We start from the raw sequence: 15,531 nt of genomic DNA on the forward strand, positions 1-15,531 counted from the left end.
AAACCAGATGTTACACCCGTCAATGATGCTCACACTTTTCTGAATAACTCCCAAAAGGACTAGGAGATAATGAATAATATTTAACACATGACACATTAATTTTTTATTTTTTTTTTTTAAATTGCAGTTAAGTAACTGAGTTACTGTGTGTGTAGAGCAGTGAGAAGATGACTCCATTTATCAGCAGTTTCAAAAGCTCTACAGAGATTTTTGGTCCTTTTCATCCTTTAATTCTATGCCAAAAATCTTCAGAAGAAGTGATGAATTCAAACCAAGGGCAGTTACCAATGTTTACTCACTCTGTGATGCTGTCTGGCTTCCTGTTAGATTTACTCCAGGAAACATTAAAGCTGCTACCCCTGATCATTTTTTATTTTTTATAAGATAAAATCATAGTGTATAGGCCTCATAGATCAATTAATCAAATATGATTTACGCCAAAATGAAAGGAAAAAGGTCAAAATTGGCTCTTAAAAGTTCGTTTTCATCTCAACCCTAAATACTTTGACATTTTTACACATTGCATTGTGGGATGTGGAGTAAACGGAAGCTTAAAAGTGTTTTTACTTCATTGATTTTTTATTTTTATTTATTTTTTGCTGGACGGGAGGACGGTGATTCACTTAACGGTTTCTATCCTTGTTTGTTTCCGGTATTCCCCGTGATGAAGTAAACACAATTCTATACACCTTTCTCAGCGACTCCACATCCCACAATGCAATGCGAGAAAAATTTCAACAAACGGAGTGTTCAGGGTGGAGATGAAAACAAACTTGAAAGTGTCTAATCATATGGTAGGCGTACGGACAACCCCCGGTGCTATTCGTACGTTTACCGAAGTACAAGTACTTAGCATCTTAGGGTTAGGGTTAGGTTAGGTTAGGTTAGGTTAGGGTTAGGGTTAGGGTTAGGTTAGGTTAGGTTAGGTTAGGTTAGGTTAGGTTAGGGTTAGGGTTAGGGTTAGAGGTTAAGGTTCGGTTACGTATGAATATCACAACAATTCATGAATACGTAACATGTCTGTTGCATACAGAAGTACAAGTACGTCATGTGACCTAAACTGACCAATGAGTAACCTATCATATTACCTAAACTGGCCAATGAGGGGCGCTGTCGGTATATTGATACGGCTACCGTACGAATAGCCACTGCCAACAAACTTTCAAGCTGCAATATTTACCTTCTTCCCTTTAGGAGTATATTATGTTCGATTGAGTGACATCCACTGATTTTTTTAATCTCATTAAAAAACTAACGTGGGGAGCAGCTTTGAGTTTGAGAAGAGGTTGTTTAAACTGACATTTCAAGGAGAAATAGAGAATTTTCCTGGCCATCAAAGCCAATTCTTTATTTAACTTGATTCCCCAACATGTGTATAATGTACATTTACAGTGCTAAAGGCTGTTTCAACGCCCTTTGTGAAAATAGGTCATGCTACTTTGGTACAAGCATAAAGCATGTGTGAGGTGCTTTGCTCGCGCCACCCGTTAACTGCACACGGGAGACCAACTACAAACAACAGCACTCAGAGAGCGTAAACATCCACCAAGCGCCAAATATCCTCTTTGTAGGAGATCAGTGATCCTGATCATGGTACTTTGATCATTCACACTTTAAAGCAGGGGTCACCAACCTTTCTGAAACAATGAGCTACTTCATAGGTACTGTATGGTCAGATAGGGGCTACCAGTTAGAAAAGCACTTTTTAAATACTACATTTTCACGGTTTCACTTTAATTAGAGGAGAAGATAATAAGGCAGGCAGTAACTTAAAAAGGTATGGAAATAATTCCAGAAAATTATTTTTGTCTTCTTTTTGAATACTGTTAAGGTTTACTTTGATCTCCTAACATGTTTCGATTGTCAACTGCCATTCTTCCTCAGAGGCATCCGCTCATCGCTTTGATGTTTCTTTGACTTCCTCGTAATAATTCCAGCAAGTTCTTTTTGGAATCAGAGTTAAGATTTCATTTATTCAGACAACCGTAATAAACATCAAAGCAATCAGCAGACGCCTCTGAAGAGGACTGGCAGTTGACAAAACATGTCAGGAGATCAAAGTACATTTCCTGAAAAAGATATTTCTCATAAATTCTGGAAATGTTTCCTTTTCATTAAATTGCATAGAAAATCCACTTTGAGTTAAAAAAAAAAAATCTTATACATATGTAACCCAGGTTAAAAAAAACTGATTACACTAAATAAAATTATAATATGATTGTGAGATAAATAAATTGAAAGATTATTAAAAACAAAGTGGATCTAAAAGAATAAATAAAAGAAAATAAAAAGGTTAGTTTATTTGTTCAAATGATGATTAAGCTGTAATTGTAAAAATCCGATTGTTCTGAATGCATCATTTGACACATCGCCTCAGAACTAACAGCCAATCAGATCAGCCTGGGAAAATACGTGCTCAGGTGTAGCTTTCTCTCTCGTTGGAGAAGCTGCGTTTGACCAGCAGATACAGGTTGCAATAGAAAAATATATCACTTCACTGCCACAAAATTCACTCGGTGCTGCTGCTGTACTGACTGCACACGCTTATTTTACTGCTACCTTTTTTTTGCTAACGAGTGCTAACGGGCTAAATGCTAACGCAGATGTGCTCCGCTGCTGTGTCGGACCTTGAGCCGTGACGTCGTTTGGAGGTGGAGTTGATTTGAATCGGTGAGCGATTTTTTAAATGTAAATTGTTGCTAATGTTCAGTGTTTTCTATGATTCAGTTGATGACTTTGTGAATGGTTTAGCCATGGAAGGATGTGAGTTGGCCTTATTAAATGCACATTCTCTATGTTAGCCACACAGCCACGCTGTAAGTGTTTTATGGTAAAGGGAACAAATGAATACAAAATTGTATATTTTGCTTAGTAAAATAAGTGAAATTCATTTATCTGTGTACTTTATTTTCTTATAGTTGCTCGTATATCAAATGATTTGTATAGCATTGTATATACTGTGCATTACCAGATTTAAGTTAAATTAATGTTAATATTGAATGCAAGATTTTTCATACTAGTTAAAGGCAGACTATTTGACCTAAAGAGTTGACCCATATGAGTTATTTTAAATGATTCCTCACGCCAATATACAGCGCTTGACAGTATCAGTGCTCCGAGCGGGGCATCTCTCTTGAAATACCGCCTATGTAAGTTTGGAGAGACGGACCGTCTTTGGCCAGGTCATGTGACCTGGAGAATGCCTGGATAACTTTCACTTTATGGCAGTCAGGCTCAGATATACACAGTTCCCACATGATGTCACAACATACGGGCATATCCCGACCCGGCGCCATTGCTGTGGGAAGCTGAAACAAGTTAGCTTCTGTTTACAACCAAAAGAGCACAATATGGTAGTTTTGTGTTGCGTTATTGGGTGCACTAAGCTCCATGATAGTTGAGGTAAACGTGGATTATTTAGTATGGGAAGTCGGCAAGTCAGATCTGTAACTTCGGGATTAGGATTGGCTCTAAGGGCTGGGTCAGTCGAGCTAGAGTGCGAAGCGTGGCTGGAGGAGCCGCAGGGGGGCGGTGTCTGGGGCCGGGTCTCGGCGGCGACTCCGGACCCGCGCCGGACCCTTCTCGCGGATTTCCTCAGCTACGGTGCCCGTCGGGATCCTCCCATCCACCGCGCCGAGGCGGGGAGAGGAGGGCGGCATTGGGGGCTGCTGCTCCTCCAGCCGCAGCGCGAGCCCAGCCTTGCTTCACACTTCAGCCCGACCAACCCAGGCCTTAGAGCCAATCCTTATCCCGAAGTTCCAGGTCAACTACTGTCTGCATACACAATCGAAAGACAAGGGAGGCTGGCCCGGCTGACTGTTGATTTTTACAACAGTGCTGCGGCACTTGTGGCTTGACGTGAAAGTTACAAGTCTAGCGCCCCTAGTGGCCAAAAGTTACAGTGTGCCTTGAAGCAGTTTCATGTTCAACCTATGTTGTAGTATTATGATACATTTTGTGTAATGTTCAGTATATATATATAATTTGGCAGGATAAAATATTCTACTCTAAATCGATTTGAATGTTTCTATATTTGATTACTCGTAAAAAATAATACATTAATGAAAGTATTTGCACTTATCAATTCTTAAGATTGTATTTGTATATCCAGTATATGTTGTACAACAAAAAGAGAAAGCAATAACTATTGAAAAGAGATTAGACAATAAGCCTGTGTTTTTTTTAAATGCAGGTCAGGTGTTTTTTGTAATGGTCCATGAAATCCGGCGAAACAATCCAAGAGATCCACAAGACGACGAGCCTCTCAGCTCAATCCCAGGAAAAGATCTACATCTTCAATTCCACTAAAAAGGTCAGACGGACTGTCTGCCGTGTGGTAGGATGTGATTCAAACTCTGGAATTGTACAGATTTGGATTCTTATTTTTTTGAGTTCACACTGCACTCCAACTATACTTTTTGACTTTACTGACATTGACAGTAAATTTTATTTTGGATGGAGCTCAGTGGTGATTAGAGCTCCTAAGGGCCCCTCACATGATCCATGAGAGCTTCGTGTTGGTGATCCCCGCTTTAAAATCTTGTAAGAAATGTCTATCTCCATTATTAACAATACAGTGGGTCCTGTATGGTCACCCCTATTTTTTGGAAAATTCACAATGAAATGTGCAAACCCAATCCACGCCGGATGAAACTCACTGGGATAATTGAGGAACAAATTTGAAATAACTCGGGATCAGTCAATTACAATCTGAGATATTAATTTTTTTAATTTTGCCAATTATGAGAGATTTTCTGTTTTTGAAACTGATCCAGAATCAGTATATTGATCCGGATTGCCTCAAAATTCAATTGAATTCCATCAAAGTTTGAAAATCAGGCTTTGCAGTTTACATCTATCGGATCGGCCGATATTTTGCATTTTACGCAATTAATGCGATTGGCTGTAATGTCTTAATTTACATCGATGATGTCAATGTTGTGATGAAACTTTCTGTAGATGTTCCCATTGCATTGTTTAGTCCATCTCATTTACACCAAAGAGTTGTTTGCTTTACGTGACATGGCTTTATTTCACTCACATCTCTGCTCAAAGGTGTAAACCTATGAGCGAACTGTGTAAATGTCTCTCGGTTGGAGTGAAGCAGCTGAACGCCGTACTTCTTCCCCATTCTACTGGCTCTGAATGCGGGGGCAGCGTCTGCCGTTTACTTTTTCTTTCACACCGGAGACTTCTGTTCATTTCAGGGCGGTGGTGGACACTCAAGCGCGCGTGTGTGCCCCACCTCAGCTGTGCACCTGTGAATACGGACTATAAGCAACAGCAGGTTTTGCGATGCCACTGTCAGTAAATGTGTTTGCTCCTAATGCTAATGGAGGCTTCACATAGTTCCAGTGTGGTACGCCTCCACAGCTTCATCTTTAACTCTCTTGTTGAAGCGATCCTCAGCTTCGGGGTTAACTCCCTTGCTTCACAGCAGTCATTGCGTATGACATGGGACTCCGGTTTAATTCAACAGCTGCAAAGTTTATTTTGCCAATCATTTAAAAAAACGGCATACAGCTTATAATCGACCTGCTCCTCACTTCGCACACTGGTCCGTGAATCTGTATCAGGTCGTACCGAAGGATTTTGGTCGGTTCCTAAAAAACAACCTAAATTCATATGATCTGATCTGTGGTCGTTTTTTATAAACTCACTGATTGGTGATCGGCCCAAAAATCCTGATTGTGTAACGCTTATTGAAAATAGAAATTCACCTTCCTGCAACTAGGTGGGAAGAGAAGTTCACGCACTCTCATGACTTCAAGATCCTGAAACAAGATGTGTAAGAATAGAAGTATAAGCTCCTCTGTCGGTTCACAAAAATGCAACACAACTGTTGTACAGGATCACACCGAGCTTACATCTAAACCAGGTATAATTCATTTGCTTCCTCCTCCCTTTTGCTGCCAATTCCACGAAAAATCTCCTTTGAGCAGATTAATAAAAGCCTTAAAAGAGGAAAAAACTCCTGGCTCAGAACTTTCAGCTCCATTTGAACAAACTCCTGGTGGTAAAATAAGATAGTCTGTGAATACAGCCCCTGGATGTCAGTGTGAATTATGGCTTGCGGTGCCTTGTAATGAGGTGACAGCAGGTTGTACCAACACACACATATGGGCACCATTACCCCTGACCCTTTAGCTTTAATTCCGAGCTGAGTCCAGGTGTGAGTCTTCTCATGGATGTTGGAATATTAAACTGGAAATCATTCGGATGAGCTCCCGTTTCATGCTGATACACCTCAACGCCTTCAAATTAACTCCTACACAAATTAGATTATAATGATTATCTTACAACTTTATCACATATTTGGACATATTCTCATCTTCTGATCACTGACCCTCTGCAGGTCAAGGTCTCATTTTTATTAAATATATCATTTGTTTAATAGGACTATGTGTCATGACAGCAAGCAGCTTCCATTAACTTAATTTGATAATTTCTACCCTTTACATCCATGCAGGGATCTATTGGTGCCTTTTCAAGCTCACATGGGAAACAATGCAGACAACCTGCAAAGGACATGCACAGAGAGAACATGCAAACTTGTTCCCGGGAATCAAACCTTTGGAATTATGTTCACTATTGTTTAAATTGGAAATAATGGTTAGTCAGTTTGAAAAATGGAACAGTCATAAGCAACACCTTTTACATCAGGGGTGTCCAATCCTGGTCCGCATGGGCCCCTATCCAGCATGTTTTAGATGTTTCCCTCTTCCAACACACCTGATTGAAATTACCAGGATCGTTATCAGGCTTCTGCAGAGCTTGATGATGAGTTAATCATTTGAATCAGGAGTGTTGGAAGAGGGAAACATCTAAAACATGCTGGATAGTGGCCCTTGAGGACCAGGATTGCACACCCCTGTTTTACATTTTCAAATATTAAACTAAATTAGTAGGTTTAAAGAGATTAGTTTCTCTGTTTTAGGACAGAATTTCACTGTTTTTGTCTGGTAAAACAAATCAAATATTTTGCAATACAGAGGCAGGAGTATAAAAATGTGATAATTAGTAATGGAAGATAGGGATGGGCGATATTGACAAAAAAATGTATCCCGATAGTTTCTCGTTTTCATCACGATAACGATAAAAATGACAATAAATAAAAACTAAAAATAAAAAAATTCACAACTTAGTGTAAACAGCTTCCTTACAAATACAAATAAATCTGAATACATCAACACTAGACGCATTTAAAAAGGCTACAATAACTGCTGACTCAAACAACTCATGAGCTGATATTTTATGGAATATATTTTTGCATATGGATTACTATTTGTGGTGTTGTATGTAATTCATTTATTTCCTCACTTAAAATAAAATTATTAAAAAAAAAAAAAAGCACATTAAGGCACAAATAATTTCAATAGTGTTTTTACTGCTGATGAAATATAATTAAAAAATATTGCGTTTCGCAAATTGGGAGGAATGAATAGTGACATTAGTTATTATGTTAATGTTTTTTCACACAACGGGTGACATGTTTAGCTTTTATCCTTCCATACAAGTGTTAAATCTGACCATAAACAAATTGGTGGCTCTCTGTCGCTTCATGACAGTAAGACGTGTTCTTTTTCTTGGCCTATTATTCCTTATTTGGAGTGTTTAGCGTTAGCACTTAGCTCAGTCAGTGTGTTGGTGTGTTAGCTTAGCACAGTTAGTTTTAGTTGAGTTTCCAGTTCATAGTCGTTGCTGCGGGTTCATCTCTGCCCCAGTGTTTGTGGAACTTTGGGTGGATCTGACGTAGGAACTTGAATCGGTTCCCTTTGTTGGATGGTTATCTGGTTTTAACCAAGTAGCGGTCCGTGTTGTATCGCAGTATAGTAACTTCTGGTAGCCGTGACGAACACCTCACACACGCACAGACGGCGGTGTGTGTGGGGGGTGGTGGCTTCCGTAAACAAAGTTCTGCTCCAGAGAATAAGTTGTTGACAACAAACGGGGCATTTTTGGCGCGCGGAACGCGTTTTTTTTGGGCCGTTCTTGGCTAAATTGAGGGACAAATAGCCCGTGGCCCTCGCTAATTTCCGACATGGGAATTTATCGTTTATATTGAGGGATGACATATTCTTACCAGTGAGAATGTTTTTGACGATAAATCATAAACGATAAAGTATCGCACATTCCTATTGGAAGACTGTTATTTCTCCAGGGATTATTGATACCGCTTTAATAGGAACACCCTAACCTGGCAAGAGCCAGATTGATGTGTAGCCCTCCCTCTAACTCTCCACATCGATCTTGGTCTGTGTCTGGCGAATCCTTTCGGAATCAGGGAGGGGCATGAACAGAATGCTTGAAGCTGATGATTTGTTTTAGTCAATCGCACGGTAACAAATGAGGATGGCGTCATTGGCATGCGCCGCAGAGACGCTGCTCCAACAACAACGAGACTCCGCTGGTGAAAACTTTCTTTTGGGATAGTAATGCTGCGGTCATTATGCTGTTGAGTGACATTTGTCATTTTTGCAACACGAGTATGCGACACGTTAACCATCCTCCTGCGTCAACATCTTTCTATTTTGAATGGGTTGTAGCCCAGCTAGTTCCTCTCTTCGCAACTTTGCTTCGGCGCTTCTGCCTTCGTCAAACACCTGGATATCCCACCCTAAATCACAACACTGCCTCATGATTGGTTCAAACCGCATCGATTCGAATTCAAAAGGCAAAGGCAGGAACAGTACAAGATGGATTCTGGTGTTTGTGAACACCTGGAGAATCCATCTTGCAGTCAAGGTTAGGAACATCCTGCTGCAGGGGCAAAATTGGGGAGGAAATACGAGCTCTCCATACCTGATGCATACTGTACAAAGACTTTCAGTTCTGTCCATGCGACTGAAGAGGTACACCCTAAAAGTAGAAGAAACACGATGTTCTCCACAGAGTCAGATAAGGTTTTCCCTCAGTAGAAGAGGACTAACAGCAAGTCATTCACCACAAGCTGAGATGGAAACACACTTGGAAGGCATATTGGTGAAGGCAGGATCAGACAGATGCTCGATGGCTATTGGAGGTGAACTCAGCAACCTCCTCGAACAAAAACCAGTAACCACTTGGTTCCACCCCAAGTCCAGCAGCCCAAGGCCCCCACATAAGCACTAGATTAGGGCTCAAAGTAAAAAAGCAGACATGAAAGGTCAAAGTCCATGTTGTCCCCATGGTTGTAGGATGATATATATACCATATATTGAATATATATTGTTTATTTTGTTGTTCCAGTTTAATATAGAGTAGATCAGTGCTTCCCAATCAGGGGTATGTAAATCCTTAGGCGTACAGGAGCACATCGCAGGGAGTACTTGGAAAGATTTAACAATTCATTTAAAAATAATCGGGGAATGTTCATAGTTCCTTTTTAGGCTATTTTTGGACACATTCACCACAAACTAACAGTAATATTGCTGAATATTGAAACAGGATTCAATTATGCTGTAGAGGCCATTTTATCACACTTCTGACAATAGGATTCAATAATTTTCTACATTTTACAAAGGAGACTGTATTTACTTACTATTGAAGCATACAAGTTGTAGTTGAACTAAATTCAAGGGTAGTTATGATATGAAGAGGGGGTAAACAAGATTTAGAAAAAATGTGAACCACTGATATAGAGGGTACGGGTGAGACAAAGTAACATCTCACAAAATCAAAACGTATAAAATATCAAGACACAAGATGTCTCGTCGTCAATGAAACTTCTCAGTCTGTAAATAAAGGTATTGATTTTGCGGTATCTACAGCTATTGTTAAGTTAATTATTTATCCTCCAGCATGAAATCTTTCTTATGCCACTTAACAGCTCTCATCTCTTCTACTGTCATCTGTTTGTTTGCTTCTACTCTGTGTGAGAGATATGATCGTAAATTACACACGTGGCCATTTTCATTTTCTCAATTACTTTTATCGAATTGCCTAAATTTTCCCAAGGCAACAGGAAAAGTTCAAGCACTCTCTCCTGAAAATTAATTACCTCGTCCCATCTGTTATTCCGGGCAGATTTATTACAAACAAACAGATTGTTTTGTGAAACCCGTGAAAACTGTGTGTCACAGAGGACACGGTGGATTCACAGCGCTGAGTTGCTTCTACCTGAGGGAGCGTCATTAATCAGTGTCTCACCTTGACTGTGTTTCAAGTAATTCTCCTCATTTGCTGAAGTGAATAGGCTGAGGTCAATCCTGGTGCGTGTATTAGGATTTAGCTTGTCCAACTTTGCTGCTTTAGTTGGCTACAAATCACAGAGTGGGAAGCTGCTGAAGGGCAAACTGAAGAAAAGATTTAAAAGAGGGACGTCTAAGACGGCGTGTAAAGAAGGTTTAACCTTTAGTGACTTTTCCACAACAATATTGAAAATACTCAAGCTGCATTACATCCTTTTTAGAACTGTCAGGTAATGCTGGATGGAAAATTTGACAGAGGCTTGAAACACTGAATAAAGGTAGCTGAGGATCCTACAATGGAGGTGAAAAAACTGGCCTACAGCTATTAACACTGCACTAGTATGAATACTATTTATTTAACATTAAGGAATAGAAACCAAACAGCACACAAGATGCTTAAAGGGTAGCTGTACTACACTAGTCATATCCAATGTGTTTTATGTATTACCGCGAAACAAAAGCCATGCACATTTAATGATAAAGAAAAACACTACAAGTACCCTTTAAGATGGAGGATCACTAAAAAGCTTGATCAGTGTCAGGCTGTTTGGTAGAAAGCAGGATACAGGAATACTCTCTTGAGATTCTGGTATCAAGGGAAATATTTGGGAGAGAAGGCACAAAGAAAATGCTTTACAATCACAAAAATACAACCACACGAACAGTGAAATACACCGAAGAAATGCAATTAAAAGCTTAAGCATTGTTCTGTTTCCAAATCTAAGTGGTAAATAAAAACATGAAGGCAACATAAGACTGTATGTTAAAGGGCCCATGTAACGCTAAATCAACTTGTCTGTGCTTTAAACATCATAAAGTGCTATGTGGGCTTCATACACATGCCCAAAGTGTTTTTTTCATTGATTCCCTCAATTGTTAGTTAGAGGGTGATTTGCTTCTTTCTTACTGCAGGGTGAGCCCAAACACCTCGCTCCAATTTAATGACGTGTTCCCACTTTGATGACAAATTTGACACGGCACTGAGCTGGAGAAGCCACGCCTCCAGGAAGCTCTCTGCCGTGATTGACATGTAAACGTCCACAAAAGTGAGCATTTTAGCATCCTTCGCACAGTGCTTTGTATGTATTATCTACAGTCTATGTATGTACCCACAAACGCCGCGCCCCCACGCTCTCTCGTGTTTATAATGTGGGTCGTCTTCTGCCGCTACGTCACAGTGCGGGGAGGAGGAAGTCAGTGTCAAGTCTATAGAGTGTAGAGTTGCTCAGAAAGTGACTTTGCAGAGGCTAAAACTCAAATAAACCTCAAATACTATATTTTTGGGGTTCTTAGAACAAATGGAGATGGAAAAATAACATGATATGGGACCTTTAATGGACAGGATAAAGAAATGTGAGTCGTCAGGTGTTCCTGGAAGCAAATCCCTTTGGATTGTTTTTCTGTGTGCTATCAATCACTGTGATGTATATACAGTACAAGCATAGAATGCATTATACAACTTCTGACTTGTAATTTTACCTTGAATTTGAGTTCACCAAATCAATTTGGGATTATTTTAATCAGACTGTTTAGAAACCCAAGTCTTGCATTTAGAACAGAGATGACAAGAGGGCTGCAGTCCTGCATGTTGTGATGTTTAGTGACAATTCATGCATGCAGCATCATTGTCTTTTGCAGAAATACAATTACAAGCACACATTCACACCTATATACGAGCAGGAAATTACAATTACATACAAATCAACCCTACAATATCAATAGATATGCCAGTCAGTCACTTTTTTGTTTGTCTACGTAGGCCAGTGGTGTAAAACTAATTTAAGTTCAAGGGCCAAATATGGACCAGTTGGATCACAAGTAGGCTGCACGCTTTAGGCGAGAAAACCAACAAGTTCAACATTATTGTGTGTTATAAATTAATAAAATATGCAATAAGTGACAGACACTTAAAATGTCCTTTGGGTTCTTTATTTTATTAAAGAATTTGTATTTAATTTGGGGAGATTTTCTGGAATAATTTAAGAAACATTGCAGGAGTTTTGGAAAAAAATGTTCTTTCAGTAACAGTTCACAACAGAATTATTTGGTAATTTACACAATGATTCATGTTTTCTTTGTCATTTTTACGTTCTCCAGCGAGCCGAATCGAATGCTCTGAAGGACCGGATTTGGCCCCTGGGCCTTGAGTTTAACACATGACCTAGGCAATGACAGCGTAGCTAATGCTAATGGACGCTAGGTGCCAATAATAGACCAGTGTCCCTTTCTACTGCCCAAACGCTGACCCCGTTCAGACCCTCAACAGGACAGCCCAGTTTAGCTTGAGTCAACTCAGAATGAGGACTTTAGATTAAAGTCATGTATTTAAACCCATACTATTTGGATGTTCCTTCTATGTAAGTGATGGTTGTTTCAAATGAAGATGTATAAGAAAGAAACAGGTTCCTTCAAACCAAGGTACAAGCTCATAAAGAGCAGCTGCTGCTCTGGTCACTGCACTGCGGTCACTCTTTGTGTCCGCATCGGATGTTCAAACGCAGAGGATCAATTTCTCCTCCAGGATCGATAAAGTGCTTTTTTCTGCTCCTTAAGAAACGTCGTAAAGGAAGGCCAGCTTTGATGGTTTAAAAGAAGACAACAATGAAAACAGAAGATTTAATGTGGATGTAAATGTTGCCTTTGTGTGTTTACTGTCATTCACACCAATAGTCCTGTCAGCCTAGTTTGTGTAAGGTATAGTCTCTTTATTGCCCACATTTCGATCAACCTCAGGGCCAAAACTGTAGTGTAAGGAGTGAGAGATACTCACCATCTATTCACAAACAGAGCTGGTGTCTTTGTAAAACTTTAGTTTGTGAGGGACATTAAACAGAGCTTTTTTATAATGTAGTAAGTCATCCCTAACATCCCAACGAGCACATTTCCTCCTCCGCCCTCCCTCCTCCATCTGCTGTAAAATTTATCATAATGCAGTTATCACCATGGTGATGGCTTGGAGATGGACCATGTCTGGACAGCATCAAGAGCTTGATTCAGTTTCTCTGTAGATTTGATTCAAGGTTTGTGAGCAAAAAGCAGATGGATGACTCCCAAACACCACTGTGAGGATCTGTTGAGCCAGATGTTGGCGTCACCTTAAAAAAAAAAAAACAATTTGAAAAACTGCAGCTTTGTGTTTTCAGGATGATTACTGATGATCATAGCAAAAAAAGCACTAAAACAATTACCTACAACCCTCTAAAGCACATTGAGACCAAAATGTGTGAAAAGCAATCCTCACTCACCAATGACTTCATATTATAAATCATGCAGACAGTTTGTATTGATGCAGAATTCTTTTGGATATGGATTCAGGCCAGGAAATAAGCAAACACTAATTATGTTTTATGTTTGTTTACGCAGTTCTTTTGGACTTCTGAAAGAGGTGTTCCATGGAATACATTTCGTGAATGGTTTTCTCTGTGGTCAATTGGCTGATATGGTGTCAATTTAATGGTGGCCATTGTTTGGACATACGCATTACAAAGTGACATGTTACTGTAAAGCCGTTACTTTTGGCTGTAACCAGTAGCCTACTCTAAACACGTTACTTTTTAAATGAAGTTACTGTGTTATGGTTACTGTACGGTAGAGGTTAGATCGAGTCCAAAAAATCCAGCCTGATCCGACCCGGACCCGCGGGCATGAAGCCCATTAACTTAAATTGTTGGTCCGAGTCCGAAGCAAACCTGATGTAAATTATAATTTTATTGAATGCATTGCTGCCGGTAGATTGGTAGCGCGGTGTCTCTCGCAGCGAGGGGGGAGTGAGGGGGGTGCGCACGCTCACTGCAGCCCAAAAGGTATTGTAATGACATGACTCGAGCCATTATCACAGTTTTACAGGCTTTAATGGAGGTCGTAGTAACACGCCAAAAATAAACAAACGCAGAAAGAACCGTCTTACACCATCATACACTCACACTACCGTGGGAACAGAATTGTTCACTCTTTGCTCTTTTCTCAGCCTCCTAGCCAATCAACACTCAGAACACATGCACGTAACCATGATGCCTTCTCGGCCATGGGAAATGTCAACATCAGTACACCATTGAATATACACAAGTGGAACATAACCAGAACATAGAACCCAGTCCGTTACAGTATGCAGACCAGACTGGGCGGCCCGTACTTGGAGCGCAGACCTGACTGAAGCACTCAATCATATTTGTTCCCTGCGCCCCAGCTGCAAGTGAGGAATGAGCAAAATCAGCAAATAATATTCAGTGAATGTGAACGCTGAACAACTAAACGCAACACAACACCGTCAATATCCCATCCCACTACTATTCAATTCAATTCAACTTTATTTGTATAGCGCAATTTACAACAAAGTCATCTCAACGTGCTTATCAAAATATAAAATTCATAATACGAAAGAAAAAACCCAACAAGATCCACATGAAAAAGCATTTAGCGACAGTGGGAAGAAACAACTCCCTTTTAACAGGAATAAACCTCAGGCAGAACCAGGTTCAGAGGTGGCAGCCATCTGCGTCTACTGGTTGGGGTTAGTGGACAGATGGACCAACAACAGGATAGAGAGAGAGAACATCGGTGTCCCAGACTATTTGAGCCGTGAACCACTGATCAGGAACTGCCATCATCAGCTTCATGACACAGAGAGAAGGGCGGGGAGAAGGCACTGACTGCAGAAAAACATGATACAGTTTTATCAAGTCAGTCTGCCTTGGCCTTGGGCCTCACTCCCAGTGGCCTAGTCAACACTTATTATAAAGTTGATGAATCCCTTCCCATTTATTGGTAAGCTAACAGCGACTTCAAGGTCTCTTAAATGCGACCGTTCACCAGCCCATGTCCGCTCCAGAGGTTATGTTTAAGTAAGTGTAAGTGTTTTTGTGTTTATTAAAAAATAATATTAATGTAACAGAGATTAAAAAAAAAGTTAAAAATAAAGCCCAAGCCAAGAATCTAAACTCTACTGTACAGTGCTTTACGACATTGAATTTATTTATTATATTTATTTATTTATTTTCATACCAATTAAAAAGCCAATTCTCTCTACACAATTACAATTCACTTTCAGTTATCATTGTAATTTGAATAATTATCAATTACTTGATAAATAAAAATTAGAAAAACCTAAATTGGATACTCAAAATACATAATTTATGTTGCTTATTTTGCAGCTTTTATGTTTTTTTTTTTTTTTTTTTTAACCCTGCATGAGTTCTTACAGTCGAGACTTTCACTTCCATCCGTCAACTAGTGCGAAAGACAATACATTAGATGTAACCATGGTAACGGTGTGTTTTATCTCTGATAAAAAATGATTAGTTGTAGAAAAGGAATACTTCCCTTGATTGTATTGGGTCTGTTCAATTTTATAGTCAACAGTAAT

The 15,531-nt window shown here is 39.7% G+C and overlaps 1 long non-coding RNA gene across 1 annotated transcript in view; it reads left to right on the top strand.

Annotated features, from left to right (window-relative positions):
- The first annotated feature begins 2,411 nt into the window (after positions 1–2,411).
- LOC114455643 (uncharacterized) overlaps positions 2,412–15,531 on the top strand; it is a 36,280-nt gene continuing 23,160 nt past the window's right edge. Inside the window, exons 1-2 of the long non-coding RNA XR_003672751.1 lie at positions 2,412–2,670; positions 4,193–4,312. This is a non-coding gene — a long non-coding RNA (uncharacterized LOC114455643). The remainder of the gene's footprint in view (positions 2,671–4,192; positions 4,313–15,531) is intronic.

This window comes from Gouania willdenowi, chromosome 21 (assembly GCF_900634775.1).
Source record: "Gouania willdenowi chromosome 21, fGouWil2.1, whole genome shotgun sequence".
NCBI classification, from domain to species: Eukaryota; Metazoa; Chordata; class Actinopteri; order Blenniiformes; family Gobiesocidae; genus Gouania; species Gouania willdenowi.